This window comes from Cebus imitator, unplaced genomic scaffold, assembly GCF_001604975.1.
Source record: "Cebus imitator isolate Cc_AM_T3 unplaced genomic scaffold, Cebus_imitator-1.0 Scaffold27, whole genome shotgun sequence".
NCBI lineage: Eukaryota > Metazoa > Chordata > Mammalia > Primates > Cebidae > Cebus > Cebus imitator.
The window spans coordinates 13270380-13286033 of NW_016107342.1; the positions used below are offsets into that span (position 1 = coordinate 13270380).

Here is a 15654-nt window from a genome sequence, read left to right on the forward strand (position 1 = left end):
AAATTATATTCTTTATTACATTAACCTATTGGATATATGATAATGACATTCTCACTCTGTTAATAAACTGATTTCTAGGTGCTTTGACTCCTTAATAGTTCACAATCAATGAACTTTGAAATTAATTTTCTGTTTACAGTATATTTTTTGTAGGACCTACAAGAAAGCAATGTGGGAATTTCAAAGATAGGTAGCTTTTTAAACCTGCAATTGTTTTTTTCACCTAACGATATATTTTTTAAAAGGTTACATTTCACAAAGGGTAGTTTTACTTTACTCTGTTTTAATCAAAGAATATCTGCCTATGATTTTAAAAAATGAACAGCATTTTTCCCAACCTCCATGCCTACTCCCCAGTGGCAAGTGTTCACAACTTTTTTTTAGTTTAATTTTTGTGGCAGTTACCATCATAGTTCTAAAAAATGCTCCTATTCAAATGTATCTCCAAGACAAATCCTTATCTGAGATGCTAAGATTTAGCTTTCTTACTCCGCTTTCCTTCTCACAATTTTATAGATAGAGATTTTATTCATTTACTAGTTCATATATGTTTATCACATATTTATAATTTCACATATTATTTTAAATTGGCGCAAAAGTAATCATGGTTTTTGCCATTAAAAGTAATGACAAAAGCCACAATTATCTTTGCACCAGCCAAATATTAGATGCATCTTCTTTGCCCAAAGCTGTGAGGAGCCAAGGGTACAACAATGACTAAGACAGACAGCTTCCCTCCCTGGCAATCTGAGCGAGGTGAGCGTTCAGAGCTCAAAGGAATATTTGGCCCTGGAAGGGATTGATGGGATCATAGACATTTTTCTCATTGTGTCAAAGAGGGACTGAAGAGAATATGGAGAAGTTGCAGATTTTATATTTAGAATTTGAGAGACTTTCTAGACTACTCTAATTTCTAGGAAAGTGTGAAATGAGGTTATTAGCTGAAGAATGGGAGAGTATAGAATTTTAAGGCGATAGAAGAAATTAACAAATGCAGTCTTAAAAGAAATGTGTTTATATGTGTATGTCGAGGTCAACACATAGGAAAATGCATAAAAAGTGTGTATCAGCAAGATACAAATAGTGATAATCTAGGGATAAGAAAGCAGAATGAGGTATAATTTTTTAAAATGTTCGCTCATTTTAAGTTGTTTCCTTTAACTCTGCTAATTATAATTATGAGAAGTTCAGTCTACTGAAAAAGACAATTGGCAAAGTAAGTTTTTGGTTTTCCTGTTTTATCCCAGACCACTCTTTTTTTCTATTCTAGAAACGTGAAAATGAAGCTAAATTATTGTATCTGGAAGTCATGGCCTTCTTGGGTGTAGGGATGAAAGACAGCAGTGATTCTACATTTTCACTTTCTAAATTAGTGATAACATCTATTGAAAGTTTCTGTGACAAAAAAACTTGGATAGAAGAGCAGAAATTACTCAAATGTTAACATGCCTTATTCAAAATTTAAAATAATTGTGTATTATTTTGAACTTACTATTTTTTAAAAACTGATTTTGTTAACATTTTTTAAACATTAGGAAAAATTGATGTGTTTTTGTCTGTATTTGGCTCATGTTTTTCTAGTGCATTCATTTTATAAATATATCAAGTGTTTGCTTTTCACATTCTAACTCATCCCTCATATGACATTGTTGAGAAATTGGTTATTTAAATGAGTTCATTTTTAGATATCAGAATCAAGTGTTACAGGCTGTAACTTTTTTTAAAAAAAATCAATATTTAATGAAGTATTTTTATAATATGATACCCACATCTCTGCTTATTAATGTAACGAATACTTACAAAGTAATAGTATCTTTTGCTATAAAGATTCCTCTATTTTACACATGTAAATAAATAATTTTGATTTATCATAATTGAAAGTGCTGAATGTGGTTTTGGAATTCTCCTTTTATAGTTTATTTTGAAGCTAATTCAGAAACAAAGAAATAGCTACATATACTTATGTAAATACTCCCCTCTCAAAAATAGTAAGGTTTATAAAGGGTGATGGTGGAGGTGTTAGTGGTGCTACTGGGAAGCTTATTGTTATTGAACACCTTAGGACAGGTAGGTGTACTGGAGTTGGAGGAAGAAATAACCCTTCAAGGAGTGATAACTGCCCTTCTGTCCCGTAAATAAAAAAGAATTCCAAACAGATTGTAAGACAGAGCGCTCGTCATATGCATAAATGTAACAGGGCTGTTCATTCCTTGAAATTTAGAACTTCCATGACTTTTCCCTACCATTAAACAGTTATTTATTTAAATTGTTGATTAATGAGGAAGGTACTAGGAAAGTTAATACACACACATTAATTTACTCTTAATATATGACTTTATCACCACCTCAAAAGAGAAAATATTACTATCTTGCTTTTGAAATACGCCAAGCTGGTTAAGCTCTTTTCTGTCTTTTCTTTCTTCCTGTATTTCTTCTATTCTTCATTCTGTTTATCGTCTATCGTCTCTCTTTGATTAATTTAATGTGGTCCTGTTAAAATATTGCCCTATATACTTTTTTTTACAAATTGCATTAATTGCTCTAGGGATTATGTGTATGTATGAGTGTGTGTAGTTTTTTTTGTTGTTGTTGTTGTTGTTTTTTTTTTTTGGTTTGTTTGTTTTTGCCAGTACCTTAGAATCAGCTCACTATTTGAGAGTAAAGCTCTTTACAGTTGTTTACCCAGAAATAGACTGTTTAAATTCTTTTGAATCTCAGCTCTCTGGTGTCTTCTGAACCCACTCACCCGCTGTGGTGCGGATTCTGGCTGATGGCCATTTGTGCTCTATAGCTCTAGCCTAAAGGAACATTGTGAAGAGGTGTGAGGAAAAGGAAAAAAAAAGTCTCTCTCTCTATTTTTTAAGAATTAAATTTACAAAGACCTTTGAGAGGGGATTTTTTTTTTTTCAACTTCACCAGTGTTCCAAAACTGAGTTGTTCACTGGAACGTTTAAGAATGCAAACATTTGAGGGAATGTCAAAACAAATTTTGACACATGCCAAGAAGTATGAGCCTATTATCTGTCTCTTTTTTTTTCTAAGTTAAAAGTATCTCTAAATAAATTGTATTATAAGCCCAGGTGCATAAATCCAGCTTTAAAAATCTATTTTAGTGGTAACTGGTCAATCTCAGTGAGCTCTAAAATACTGCAATTGCCTCAATCTTACCCTTTTAAGGAGAGTTCCAAATGCATTTATTTTTCTGTGGGAGCAGCACTTTGCTCAGATATCAGAAAAAGCTTCCGATTCATCACTCCACCTTCTCAATTTTGCCGAATGTATACATTAGTTTGAGTATTACCAACTGCTGTAACAAACACCCTCAATTTCAGGGAGTTTACAAATTAGAAATTAAATTTGCGAAAGTAAAATGTGTATGCTCCTGGACAGCTAATAGATACCCTGCACATAGTGATTCAGTGGTAATATCACCTTCCTTCTTGTAGTTTTCACGTTGCTTTGGGGCTCTCAGAACTTTCTGTATCAGCCTGAAGATGGAAAAAGAAGCAATATAGAAGGCATATTTGCTTCTAAATTAATTTGACTTACAAGTGGGTAACACATACCACCTTTACCCTTTTCCCAGTTGTAAAAACTCATCAAGTGGTCCTGTTATAGATGCAGTCTTGACTGGGAAATGAAATCCCTTGTCGGACTGCTACTTCCTGACAACAGTTGCACCCAGTCACTAGGAAACAGAAATACTGTGGGCAGTTAATTGCCTTTGCTACGCCAGATAATGAAAACAAATGCTCTTTTTCATCAAGTTCAGGAAATTCTTTATGGGAAAAAAATAGTGTTCAACACTCTATAACATGTTAAGTAAAATTTCACATGAATTTATTCCAACTTTGATTACATGTTGATAGCAAGCTTGAGTCGTAGGATGAAACATGAATGCGAGTGCGACATTAAATAATACTAAAATTATAAATGTATTTTAAAAGTCTTCATTAAAAGATTAGGATATTTCTTGGTTCTTCCTTCTTATTTTAGTTTGCGATTTATGTAACTTTAAAAAGAGAAGTTTAACTATCTAATGGGATACAGGGTTGTTTTAGATTGATTCAATGCCAAAGTCTGGTAGAACCAGTAGTTGATAAAGTAAGATTTTAATTGAGTCTTCAAGTCGTGTTTTCAAATATAGACATTTGTAATTTGTGTGTGTTTGGGGATGGCGGGGTTGGGGGGTTATTTATTACAGCTTTCTAATTACCCTCCCATAATGATAGATGCATATGGAAAGCCAATGTAAGAAATTTTTGCTTATATATCATAGTAACAACCTTATTGTTCATTTATCATATTCTCCTAACACTCAGCATGCTGTAATTAAGTCTTAGTGTCAACTACTGCTATAAAAAATGAGTGGTAATATTCCAGGTTAAGAAGACTAGAAAATTAATAGAGTGTCTAGAACTAAGAATTTTTGAACTGAACTTCTGGAGTGAGAGAGAGTAACTACATAATCTATAATACATCTTTTCTCCTAATGGAGAATAAATTGATATGGAGGACAGCTTATGTCCCTCTTAATTAATACATGTTTCCTTTATTTGATTTGGACAGTAGCTTCTTTGACTTCACCCTCTTCCAGCCCTAGACTAGTTACCTGGTTGTATTTACTGTCTTGTTTCACTACTGCTGCCTCTAAAGATATTTGCCCTTTTGGTTCCAAATCAAAAAACATAAAAAACTGGTTTTTAAGGTCAATAAAATGGTATGGTTTTTTGGAAATGACCTATAATAAAGACAAATATTTCTATTTGGAGTCCAAACTTTCTAGCCAAGCAAAATATTCCTTAAGACCTTAATGTCCAAATAATTGGTCTTTCAGATAATTACTCATCATCCCAGATTTTCCAAAAATAAGTTATTCCTGACAGTTAAAAACTGGAAACATTTAAACCAGGGGCAGTGGCTCATGCCTGTAATCCCAGCACTTTGGGAGGCCGACGTGGGTGTATTTTGTAAAAATACAAAAATTACCTGGGTGTGGTGACTCGTGCCTGCAGTCCCAGCTACTCAGGAGGCTGAGGCAGGAGAATTGCTTGAACCTGGGAGGCTGAGGTTGCAGTGAGTCAAGATCGTGCCACTACACTCCAGCCTGTGCCTGTAGACAAAGCCAGACTCTGTCTCAAAAAAAAAAAAAAAAAAAAAAAAAAAAAAAAAAAAAAGGAAACATTTTAAGACTTGTTTTATTCACATGTTCTTCTAAAGAAAGTTAGCAAATTATAAACTCAATAAATGCTAATATATACTTCTTCCCGTATTATGCTTATACACAGAAATCCTAAAGAAGCAAAATTTTAAGAATTTTTAGACATCGCTTAAATTAGCTTTAGAATTAATTTCATGAATTATCAGAGGTAAAAAATGCATTTGACTCTTCATATTAGGAAAAACATATATATATGTAAATATATATACACATATATTTTACCCTTGCTATAAACACACACACACACACACACACACATACATATTAGAGGTACACTAACCTTGATATCACACACCCACCCACACACACACACACACACACACACAAACTATCTTAGTTTTTAGAAGTGAAGTAACTACAGTAGTCCAGACTTCTCCATTAACTCAAATGTAGACTACCCTTGTTGGGGAGCTTACTGTAAATTAATAAGCCAAATAAGTAATTGTTTTCATTCTTAGAGGAGAAAGGCTACTGGGAATAATTTAATGTAATCTTTATTAAATTGGATAACTGTCAAACTATTAATGTAATGAAAATACTGCTTAAGACCCAAGAGTCTTTCTTGTCCCTGACTTTCAGAAATACTATAAGATGTATATCATAAAAGGTAAATTCTTAAGAATAGAAAATAAATATAGAATCATCAGCATTAATTGTATTTTCAAGTAAATATTTCATAAGAAAAATAGAAAATTGTGTTTAACGGTAGATTAATGCTGTTAGCAAGTCTGTATGTGATTTAGAAAAACAAGCTTTGTCAAAAATATATATAACAAATATTGGCTGCAAGTCGTGGCTCATGCCTGTAATCCCAACACTTTGTGAGGCCGAGGCAGGAGAATCATTTGAGCCAGGAGTTTGAGAACAGCCTGGGCAACATGGAAAGACCCCATTTCTGATATATGTGTGTGTGTGTGTGTGTGTGTGAGACATATATCATCATTTTATATACATGGATATAATGTGATGTATATACCATACTGTAAATTATATATACAACACAATATGTGTGATATATAATGACAAATATTGTTAAAAAGATTTTTCTATCATGTGCAGTAATAAAAATGTGTTTATTCAAATATTTGATGCTTATATTTGCAATAACACCATTTTTACTGGGATTTAAAATGTAATATCTCATAAAATCTACATAGGGGTTTAATTAAATTTTTACTTGTCTTTAAGAGCAGTGGTACACAGATCAATGTATAAAGTTCTACTGTCTGCATAATAAATTTGAAGTAATCCAATAGCCATAAGATTCCTGAAGGTTGGCTTAAAATGCCTTTTTAATCCCATTGGAAATAAACAGCAGAAATTAACTGCAGCATTTTATTTTTTAATTTATTCTTCAAGTTACAACCAGTTTGTTGTTGGTCACATGAGAAATCTGAATTATATTTTTTATCATTTAAAGTTATATAGTACTTTTGAGATGCCTTTTTGCTTTTTCTCAAAAACAATTTATTTACTAAAGCCTTGATCCAATTAGGAATTCTTAAAAGATTTATTCCTCTTTTTCAAAATCAATTCCAGGGATTGTTTTGGCAGGGAGGGAATTGTTTTTATAAAACGGATTATATTTCCTTGGCAAGCAGCGGCTAATACCATAATTAGTCATATTCGAGTCGTACTAATAAAATATAAGTTCAAAGTTGTCATTCAGTTTTATATACAAGCTTATATTGTTTTCTTTGTAATTCAACCAACATTCAAACAAAATAATATTTTGAAAGAACCCTGTTCCTAGGCCATATTTTCCATCAATAACAGTGGTTTCCAAGCTTGTGATCCAGAAGTAGTAAAATATGATCAATAGAAAAAAATTAGGATTATTTTAATGATTGCAAAAACTCATTGGATTTTTACATATTTTTCAAGGAAATATATATGCCAGCTAGTCAGTCAATTAAAATTAGAACTGAAATTCAGAAATCAGACAAATGTTCTAGATTAAACACCTACTCTATGAAGAGTAAAAATAAATAAATAATTTGTAGTTCATTATATTGTTTTACTACATTGAATTTTAGATGCAAACTTTAGTCTGAAAATTTTAAGAGAAAGTATTTTATATATTCCTCTTTGTCTCTCTCAATATATATGTATATCTCTTGATGGTGTATAAATGTTGCTTCTAATATTATTATATGTCTTAATCTGGATTCTGGTTAAAGAGAGTGTTCTGGTCATGAAAATTTACTAAGCTATCCTTTTATTAAACTTTTTCATTGGTATATTTTACGTAAAAAATGCTACAAATTTGCTCAATATGGAAAATCTTGCTTTTTTTTCTTTTAACCTCATCCCATGTTCCTACCAGCCAGTAAGCAGGTCTTTGATTTTTTGCCCCCAAATATATTTTATTTTCAGTTTGCACTCTTCCTGCTCCAGACCTAAAATCAGCATCTCTTTAAAGAGTCTTGGTTCCTTTTAAAAGGCAATATCCAGACACTAAATATGATTCTTGCTATTACAGTATCCTTATTTCCAGGCTCTTTCAGTGGATAATTATTTTTTCCTAATTATGAAATCATAATGATAGCTCTAATTCAAGTTAAATACTACAGAGTATTTCTTACTTTCCCCATCTCATTTCTGTTCCTCTCCTCCCATGATGAGAACCCTGATTCTCAACAAAGCAATGTTTTTACCTAATTTGACTTTTTCCACAATATGCAAAATATAGGTTTAGTTATTTTACCGATATTATAACCAAAATGAAGTACCTGGGACTACAGGCACCTACCATCACATCCAGTTAATTTTTTTTTTTTTTTTTTTTTTTTTTTTTTTTTTTTTTTTTTTTTTTTTTTTTTTTTTTTNATTTATTTTTTTAGAGATGGGGTTTCAACATGTTGCCCAGGCTAGCCTGAAACTGCTGGACTCAAGTGACACTCCTGCCTGTGCCTCCCAAAGTGTTGAGAATACAGGCATGAGTCACTGTGTCCAGCCCTTTGTCATTATTTTAATTAAGATGGTTCTATCTTGTCAAATCATAACATATTTATGTCATTCTTTCCATTTGTCAGCACCTTTGCTTTGGTCATAGGTCTGAAATTAATGCAATAAACACTTACCATTAGTCATTTTCTGAGCTCTTCCCAATGGTCTATTAAATATATAAAATAATTTTTGTAGCAGATTCCTCAGGAAGGACTTGAAGTTCAGCATTCCCTGAATTCTTGCATGCTTAAATGTGTTTTGTATAACCTTGATACTGAAACGCTGGCTGGAAAATAAAGCCTTTGCTCATTCACTCTATAAATTTTTAAATGTTTTAATGCAGTAGTATCTCGCTTTGTACATTCCTGTTGAGAAGTATGATACCAGCATGATAAATTATATTCATTTCTTTATAAATGATTGGCTCATTTTACCAAGTAGTCCACATTTTTTTTCCTTAGTTTTACAATATAATTGTTTTATTAGTATATGACCTGAGTTGGTCTTTCTGAATCAGTTTTTCATGTTACATGGAAAGCTGATTAAACATGCAAATGTTTAAAAAATGTTGAATTGGGGTTTCCTGCTTTTCCAGAATTTTTTTTAGACTGTGATTTTAAATATTAATTCTGTCTATCTTTTGTTTGATTTTCCTTAAGGAAACCAATTTTACATATGTTGAACTTCTTTTGCTCTCTTTGTTGTGTCTATTATGTTGCTAAATCCTCGTGATAATTATTTAAGTCAAATATGTCATCCCTTGGGAACTTTGGATTTACCCTTCAGCTCGGAGATTTCTTTTTTTTTTTTTAATTTCCCACTGAATTCAGCCAACTTTATATCACAATTTCCTTTTTTTCCCCAAAATTATTTCATTTCTGATAGTTTGAATTTTACATTCAAGGAAATACATATATACACATATATGAATACTTATTTTTTCCCTTCATAACCCTCAGGGGTACCTCTATTTCCAAAGTCACCTATTTTTCCTCTAGAAGGAATGTCTTTCAAGACTTCTGGTCCTGTGTCCTTACAAGCTCTTTCTTTGAGCTGCAGAGTGGCTAAAACTCTCATCTACTAAGTTTGTGACCTATCTTCCTAGTTCTCAGAATCTCTCTTTTGAAGAACAGTTCTGTGTTCCAAATGCTAGGCTCTCATCACCTCTCCTCTTTCCCACTATGATCTGTTTTAGCATGGACTTGAGCTGACTCTCCCAGTTAGGATATATTTCCTCTTTGTTACACATCATTTGAAGTGTTTAGTATTTTATATCTCCTGCTTATTTGTAACCATAAGGTGAAGGTGATCTTATTTCCTCCTCTTGTTGTTCTGTATGAGTTTGAAGTATGAATAGAGACATTCAGATCTATGTGGCCTCTATTACCCTACATAACTAAACACCTTTTTAAGAGTAAATTATGCATTCATATATTTTTGTTTATATATGCATACTAATGTATTATAGTCTTATACAATTTAGCATTCAACCATCATGTACTGAGAACCACTTATGTGTCAAACGCATGGATTGTTTCATTTCACTTGATTATTTGAAGCCTTTTTGATAAGTGTAATTCTTAGTCTAGTACCAAGGGTTGTTATTCTCCTTTGTTGGTAGAAGTATTTATTATGTTTGTAAAATGCTTTGAAATAACCTTATTCATCCCCACAATAACCACATTGAGAAAACAGTGTTTGCCTATTAGATTTAAGAATGATAAAGAAACTTAGTAATGTTCACTTAGCAAATAATGCAATACAAGAAATTGGATTGAATTAATCTTTATTATAAATTGGACAAGTATAAAAAATTGGAAAGAGGAAGAGTTTTTAAAAAGCATACTTTAAGATTATAGGCATCAATCACTCTTCAGTTAAATAAAAGTGTCAAAACGGAAGCACATGAAACAGGAGTGAACAGTGCAAGAAGCTAATCACATGTTCAGTAAACCTCAGAGGAGCTCAAATTGAGGGATCGCTGAATGTCAGGCTTTAAGGTAGAAGGATTGTGTTTGTTAGGATTGAAATTGTTAAAGGAATACAAGTGAGGTGACCAGAAATCTTTTATTCAAGTCTCAACATCCTGAATAGCAGTGGGTGTTCATTATACATTGAATGATGGGTTTAGCAAGTATGAATGATGAGTTTTGTGAGGATTTAAGAAAGCAAGACTGTAAAGGTCCAGGGGAGACTAGTGCACTGACAACCTTGAAGGCAAAAGTGAGATATTTCAAGTTAATAGAGTGAGAACTAGAAAATATTTAGCTCTTGATCTGGGGAATGCTACAATGAAACAATTTATTAGGAAGAAATGATTGAAAGCATTTTAGAGCAACAATTCGGAAATATATTTTTTTCACGATGATGACTTTTCTATGACAGAGAACTTTTCTATGAGTGACACATCCCTACCTATGACTCCTGTAAGAGATATAAGAAAAGTTGGATTTGTACTTAATTCCTGCTGCTCTGGCAGGAACTTGGTTCTTCTTATTCTTGAGGGAAAATGCAAATGCAAGCAAGAGTGAATTTGTAATATAGTCTCTTTTCTACATTTATATATTTATAAAAATAACTTGCTTAGATTTAAAGGTGGAGCAAAAGCATAACTTGTATCTACTTGCCTTCAGATATGAATAATTTTCAAAAATATGCATTCAAGTGTGTGTTTAAATTATTTGGAAGCATTGGTTCCTTCTTAATCATTATTACTAGTGTCTCTTTTACCATTGAAGTGATTGAAACTCCAGAATATGGTTTGCTGCTATAAAGGCTAGAGTCAAAGAGGCAGCTGTTCAGTTGAGGCTGGCAGCTAGAAGGCTAATATGGTCATCGGGCTGCGGTCATCAGAGCAGAGAAAAGGCATTAATGGTAGAGAGGAAGAACCAAAATGAGAATCATTTTGAAAATAAAAAAAGTAACTAGACAGACTGACTCCGAGGGAAGAGGACTAATAACTTAATGCTATTGTCTGAACTTCAAATTATTATTGTAACTGTGAAATCTTGAAATTTAAAAAATTTAAAGGAGTGTGACTACGTACTTGCTTGTGCCTTCCTCATTTAACAAATGTTATGGAATGACTAGTATGCAGCAACGGCTAGTATGTAGCAATGGCTATTCTAAACATTCAGATTTGATATCAACAAAGCAGAAAAAATCTGTCATCCTTTAGCTTTCAGTGAATAAAAGGAAAAAATTACATTGTATAAAACTTCTCTTCCTCATTTTTTTCATTAAAATGCATTTAAACTTTCTGGGGTTTTATGTTTTATTTTTCGAGGGAGGAGAATTTTTGTGTGTGTGGTTAAACCTTGTATAATTATACTCTGGGAATTTGAGAATTGGGAATTTTTATTTTTTATTTTATTTTTTTGAGACAGCGTCTCCATCTCGCTAGGCTGGAGCGCAGAGGCACGATCCTGGCTCACTACAACTTCCATTTTCCGGTTTCAAGCAATTCTCCTGCCTCAGCCTCCTGAGTAGCTGGGACTACAGGCACGCACCACCATGCCTGGCTAATTTTTTTGTACTTTTAGTAGAGATGGGGCCAGGTGTGGGAAATTTATCTAATACATATTTTATCCCTGGCATTCTGCCAGGTATCTTGTATTTTGCAGATTATCTCATTTAATCCTTTTAACATTGTTGTTATGTTACAGTTATTTCAAACTTTCAGAGAATGAAGATGAACCTTAGAATAATTGGTAGCTTGCCTGAAGGCACATAGCAAGGAAGCCCTTGGGTGAGAATTTGAACATAGAACTGATTCTCCAGACCCATATGTTTTTTATTAAAGTACTTTTTTATGGTAAGGTGCATATCACAAATCACCTAGGCAGCTTTCCTAGGTTTGAATCTTTGCTATTGAAAATCTTATTAAAATCATATTAGCATAGATTTGATTTTTAGTAATATAATTTTAGTTAATAAAGTAGTGTTTCCTTGAATTGTGAGAATGTATAATATTATCCTTATTCTGAATTTAAATATTTACTCAAGAGAAAAACAGATATAGAAGGTCTAGAACTGTGCCATACAATGTGGTAACTACTTAGCCACATGGGGTTATTTAAATTAAAAACAATTAAAATTTAAAAAATATTTTTTCATTGCACTAACCATATTTCAGCTGCTCAATAGCTACATGTGACTTGTGTCTACCATAGACAGCAGCAGATAAAGAACATTTTCATAATTGCACATTCTATTGGACGACACTGGTGTAGAATGTTGGATTGGATAAATAGCAATTGTGGTCCAAACACTGAATGATTTTTATTTCATCTACATTTGATTAACTCTCCAAGCAAACTTAATTTCTTATTTTCTTGCCTCCTTCAAAGGCAATAAAACAAAATCCAATTGATGGCTCCTGATAATTAAGACTTGATTGTATGTTTAATATGTAGCCTTTACATTTAAAGTTAGGCTATACGTTTCTACTATTTCTAGGTAAAAGTTTTATGTCCATCAGTGATTACTTTGTAAATGAGGCTCAGTTATTAGGCAGTAATAGATGTTACCTTTCTTGACATTTTGTTCCTTTGTATACACGTGAAGTTGCCATTTTCATCCATTTATTATAGGCATTTAATACTTGGGAGTTAGAATCCTCACCAATAGCAGTAAGAAATGAGGGGGAAAATACAAGTCCATAATTTGCTGGACTTAACAAATCCAGTTTTAATGTAGCAAAAACATATTTCCCAGTCTTCCATTCAATAACAGAAACAGACAAAGATCAGGTCAGCACTTTCCCCCAACTACTGTTCTGTTTATCAACAATGTACAACATCCTCATCTTTATTCTGTAACATTGTGAATAAATCATTAAGTTTCTGTTGTCTGTTACTGCATTGGGCAAAAATGACAGGGTGGATTTCACCAAATTTGGAACAGCTGGAACTGAGGTGCAACAAAAGGCCCATATGAATACTAATTCTGGAGAGACATGCTTTATGAATTTTGATGCTTTGAACAGAGAAAACAAATAGCTGTTTCAAATTTGAAATGTAAATCAAAAGTCACAAGTACAGATGGTTGAAATTATAGAAGTGGGATTGTCAATCCAGTTCTTTTCACTGGGGCAGCTCTCTGTGGTATGTACTGGAATGAGTAGGACTAGAGATTTGGTTATTTAATAGCGTTCAGAGATTTCCCAAGCAACACTTGTGCTATAGTTACCAAAACTTCTACCTCTGGTCATAAGGGAAAAACTGGGATATATATGTTGAAGCATTTAAAGATGTTTCTATGTACTCCTTTAGGATTTGGCAGTCAGAATAGGTGCTGGAAGAAGGTGATTCACAAGCCTAGGAAGGACTGTGTTAAATGACTGCTGCTTGGGGATGAGGGTAATAAACATCTGTGGGTTAATGTTTCAGTTATTTCCCAAATTAGCTGCTACTTCATTGGCAAGCAGGAGGATGTCCAAATATTTCATCCTTGCTTTCTTACCCTCTACATGGTGAATTAAATCTCAATTTGTTTAACTTGACTTATTCCCTCCTTTTTAATCATCTAGCTGAATTTACACATACAATTGGATATACATTAGATTCTGGAATAGAAATAAGGGTAATATATCATTATATTTCATGCCTCTCTGAAATGTGAGAAGAGTATATTGTAACTGGAAAAAGGCTTACCTTTCTATTATTGAAAAATAATAGATATTGTTATATCAATAATATCCCAAGACAACTAAGAGGCAATGCACCATAAACCTTACTGTAAGCATAATGCTGATAAAAATGTAAATGTTGACAATTTAATACTGAATAGGACATACCTGAGTCATCTTATTTTCCTTCTAGTCCTCTCCGACTTGTAAGTGCTCAAAAAGTGAGTGCTTCTGAAAGATGCAGGAATCTTAAGCTTTACCTCAGTTTATATATTATTTATTTGAAAACATATATTAGTGGGAGTAGTCATTTTGGTATCTATTGTCTTCTTTCAAATGAGAGAAAATATGGTTAGAAAAAATTAATTCTGCTCTAGTGTAGTCAAGATAGATTTTTAAAACTGGAAATAACCCTTACAGAGCATCCTAGATGGATCCATCACTTTAGAATAGAAAGTTAGAGTTCAAAGATGAGAAGTAAGTTTTTCACAACATTTTCACCAAATTGGATGAAATGTTGTGAATCAAATTGCTGGGACTGGGTCATACATCTTTGTCTTTGCCAGGTGTTTTTTTTTTTTTTTTTTTTTTTTTTTTTTTTTTTTTTTTTTTTTTTTTTTTTTTTTTTTTAAATTAGATCTTATCCCTTCTACTTCTGAAACGTTCTTAAGTTATTCCCTTTAAGAATCTTTCATTTCCTAAGGTTTTATATACTGTTCCTTCTCTATGACTAGTACATACAAGAGGGCTGCTTTTGTTGACTAAGTAGACTAATGGGACATTCAAGGAAATCTACTTCCAGATACTTCATCCACTGCACAGACACTGACATAACAGAAATTCTGAGTTTGGGTGGAATCTTCTTTCCTTCCTTCTTTTCTTCTTTCCTCTCTTATTCCAAACTTCCATTCCTTCCCTGCATTTCCTTTCCCTTTGTCTAACCTTCCATTTCCTTTCCTGTGTCCTTCTGTTTTCTCTCTTCTCTCCTGCCTTCCCCTTCTCTTACCTCAATTCCCGTCCCCTTTTCTCCTTTTCCAGTTTTGTCTTCTCTTGTTCTTTTATTTCCCTCTCTTCCACTTCTTTCCCATATATTAAGTATCAAATCGATCTGTATTGCTTCTAACATATGAAAAGGCAAAAGCATATTTTCTGTTTCTATGGAATTAACAGTCTTAGGTAATTAATAACTGTGGATCAAATAGTACTAATGAAGTAGTAAGCTCAGGCACTGAAATTACTATCTGGCCATTTTCTAGCTTTCTTGAGTAAGTGACATATTCTCTCTATGTATCAGTTTTCATATAGGTAAATGAATATAATGACAATGATCTCGTAACATTGACATAAGTGATACATTTTAGAATCGATAAAATTTGTTAATTTTTATTTTTAAATGTCTTGTTCTTTACAAATTCATTACAACATTTTGTGGGTATGAGCATCTTAACCAGAAAATAATGAAGAAGCTATAGATTAGACAGACATTAGCAACCCATAAGTGGGGTTCTCCCAATTTTTCAGTTTTTCTCTGCAGAATACTTAAGGGATGAAAGACGGCACAGTATTCTATATAACTGCTGAGAGAAAGGGATTTCTATTCTTAAATAAAAGTAAGCATATCCTGAGATTCTGTGTCTGTGGATAGAAACATAGTCCATGTCCCTCTTCCCTCGGGGTCACTAAAATCCTCAAGGACATACTTACACATCCATCCCTATTCTCCATCTCTGCCCATTGAAATTGAATAAAGAGTAATCCTTTGTTCACAGCAATGCTGGAAATAAAATGGAAAAGTTTTACATTTACATTCACTGCTGCAGAAGATTGTGGTTCAGTCCATTTAAGAACACAACAC

The 15654-nt window shown here is 32.8% G+C and overlaps 1 protein-coding gene across 3 annotated transcripts in view; it reads left to right on the top strand.

Annotated features, from left to right (window-relative positions):
- LRP1B (LDL receptor related protein 1B) overlaps window positions 1-15654 on the top strand; it is a 1911091-nt gene that overhangs the window by 256435 nt on the left and 1639002 nt on the right. The window lies entirely within an intron of this gene.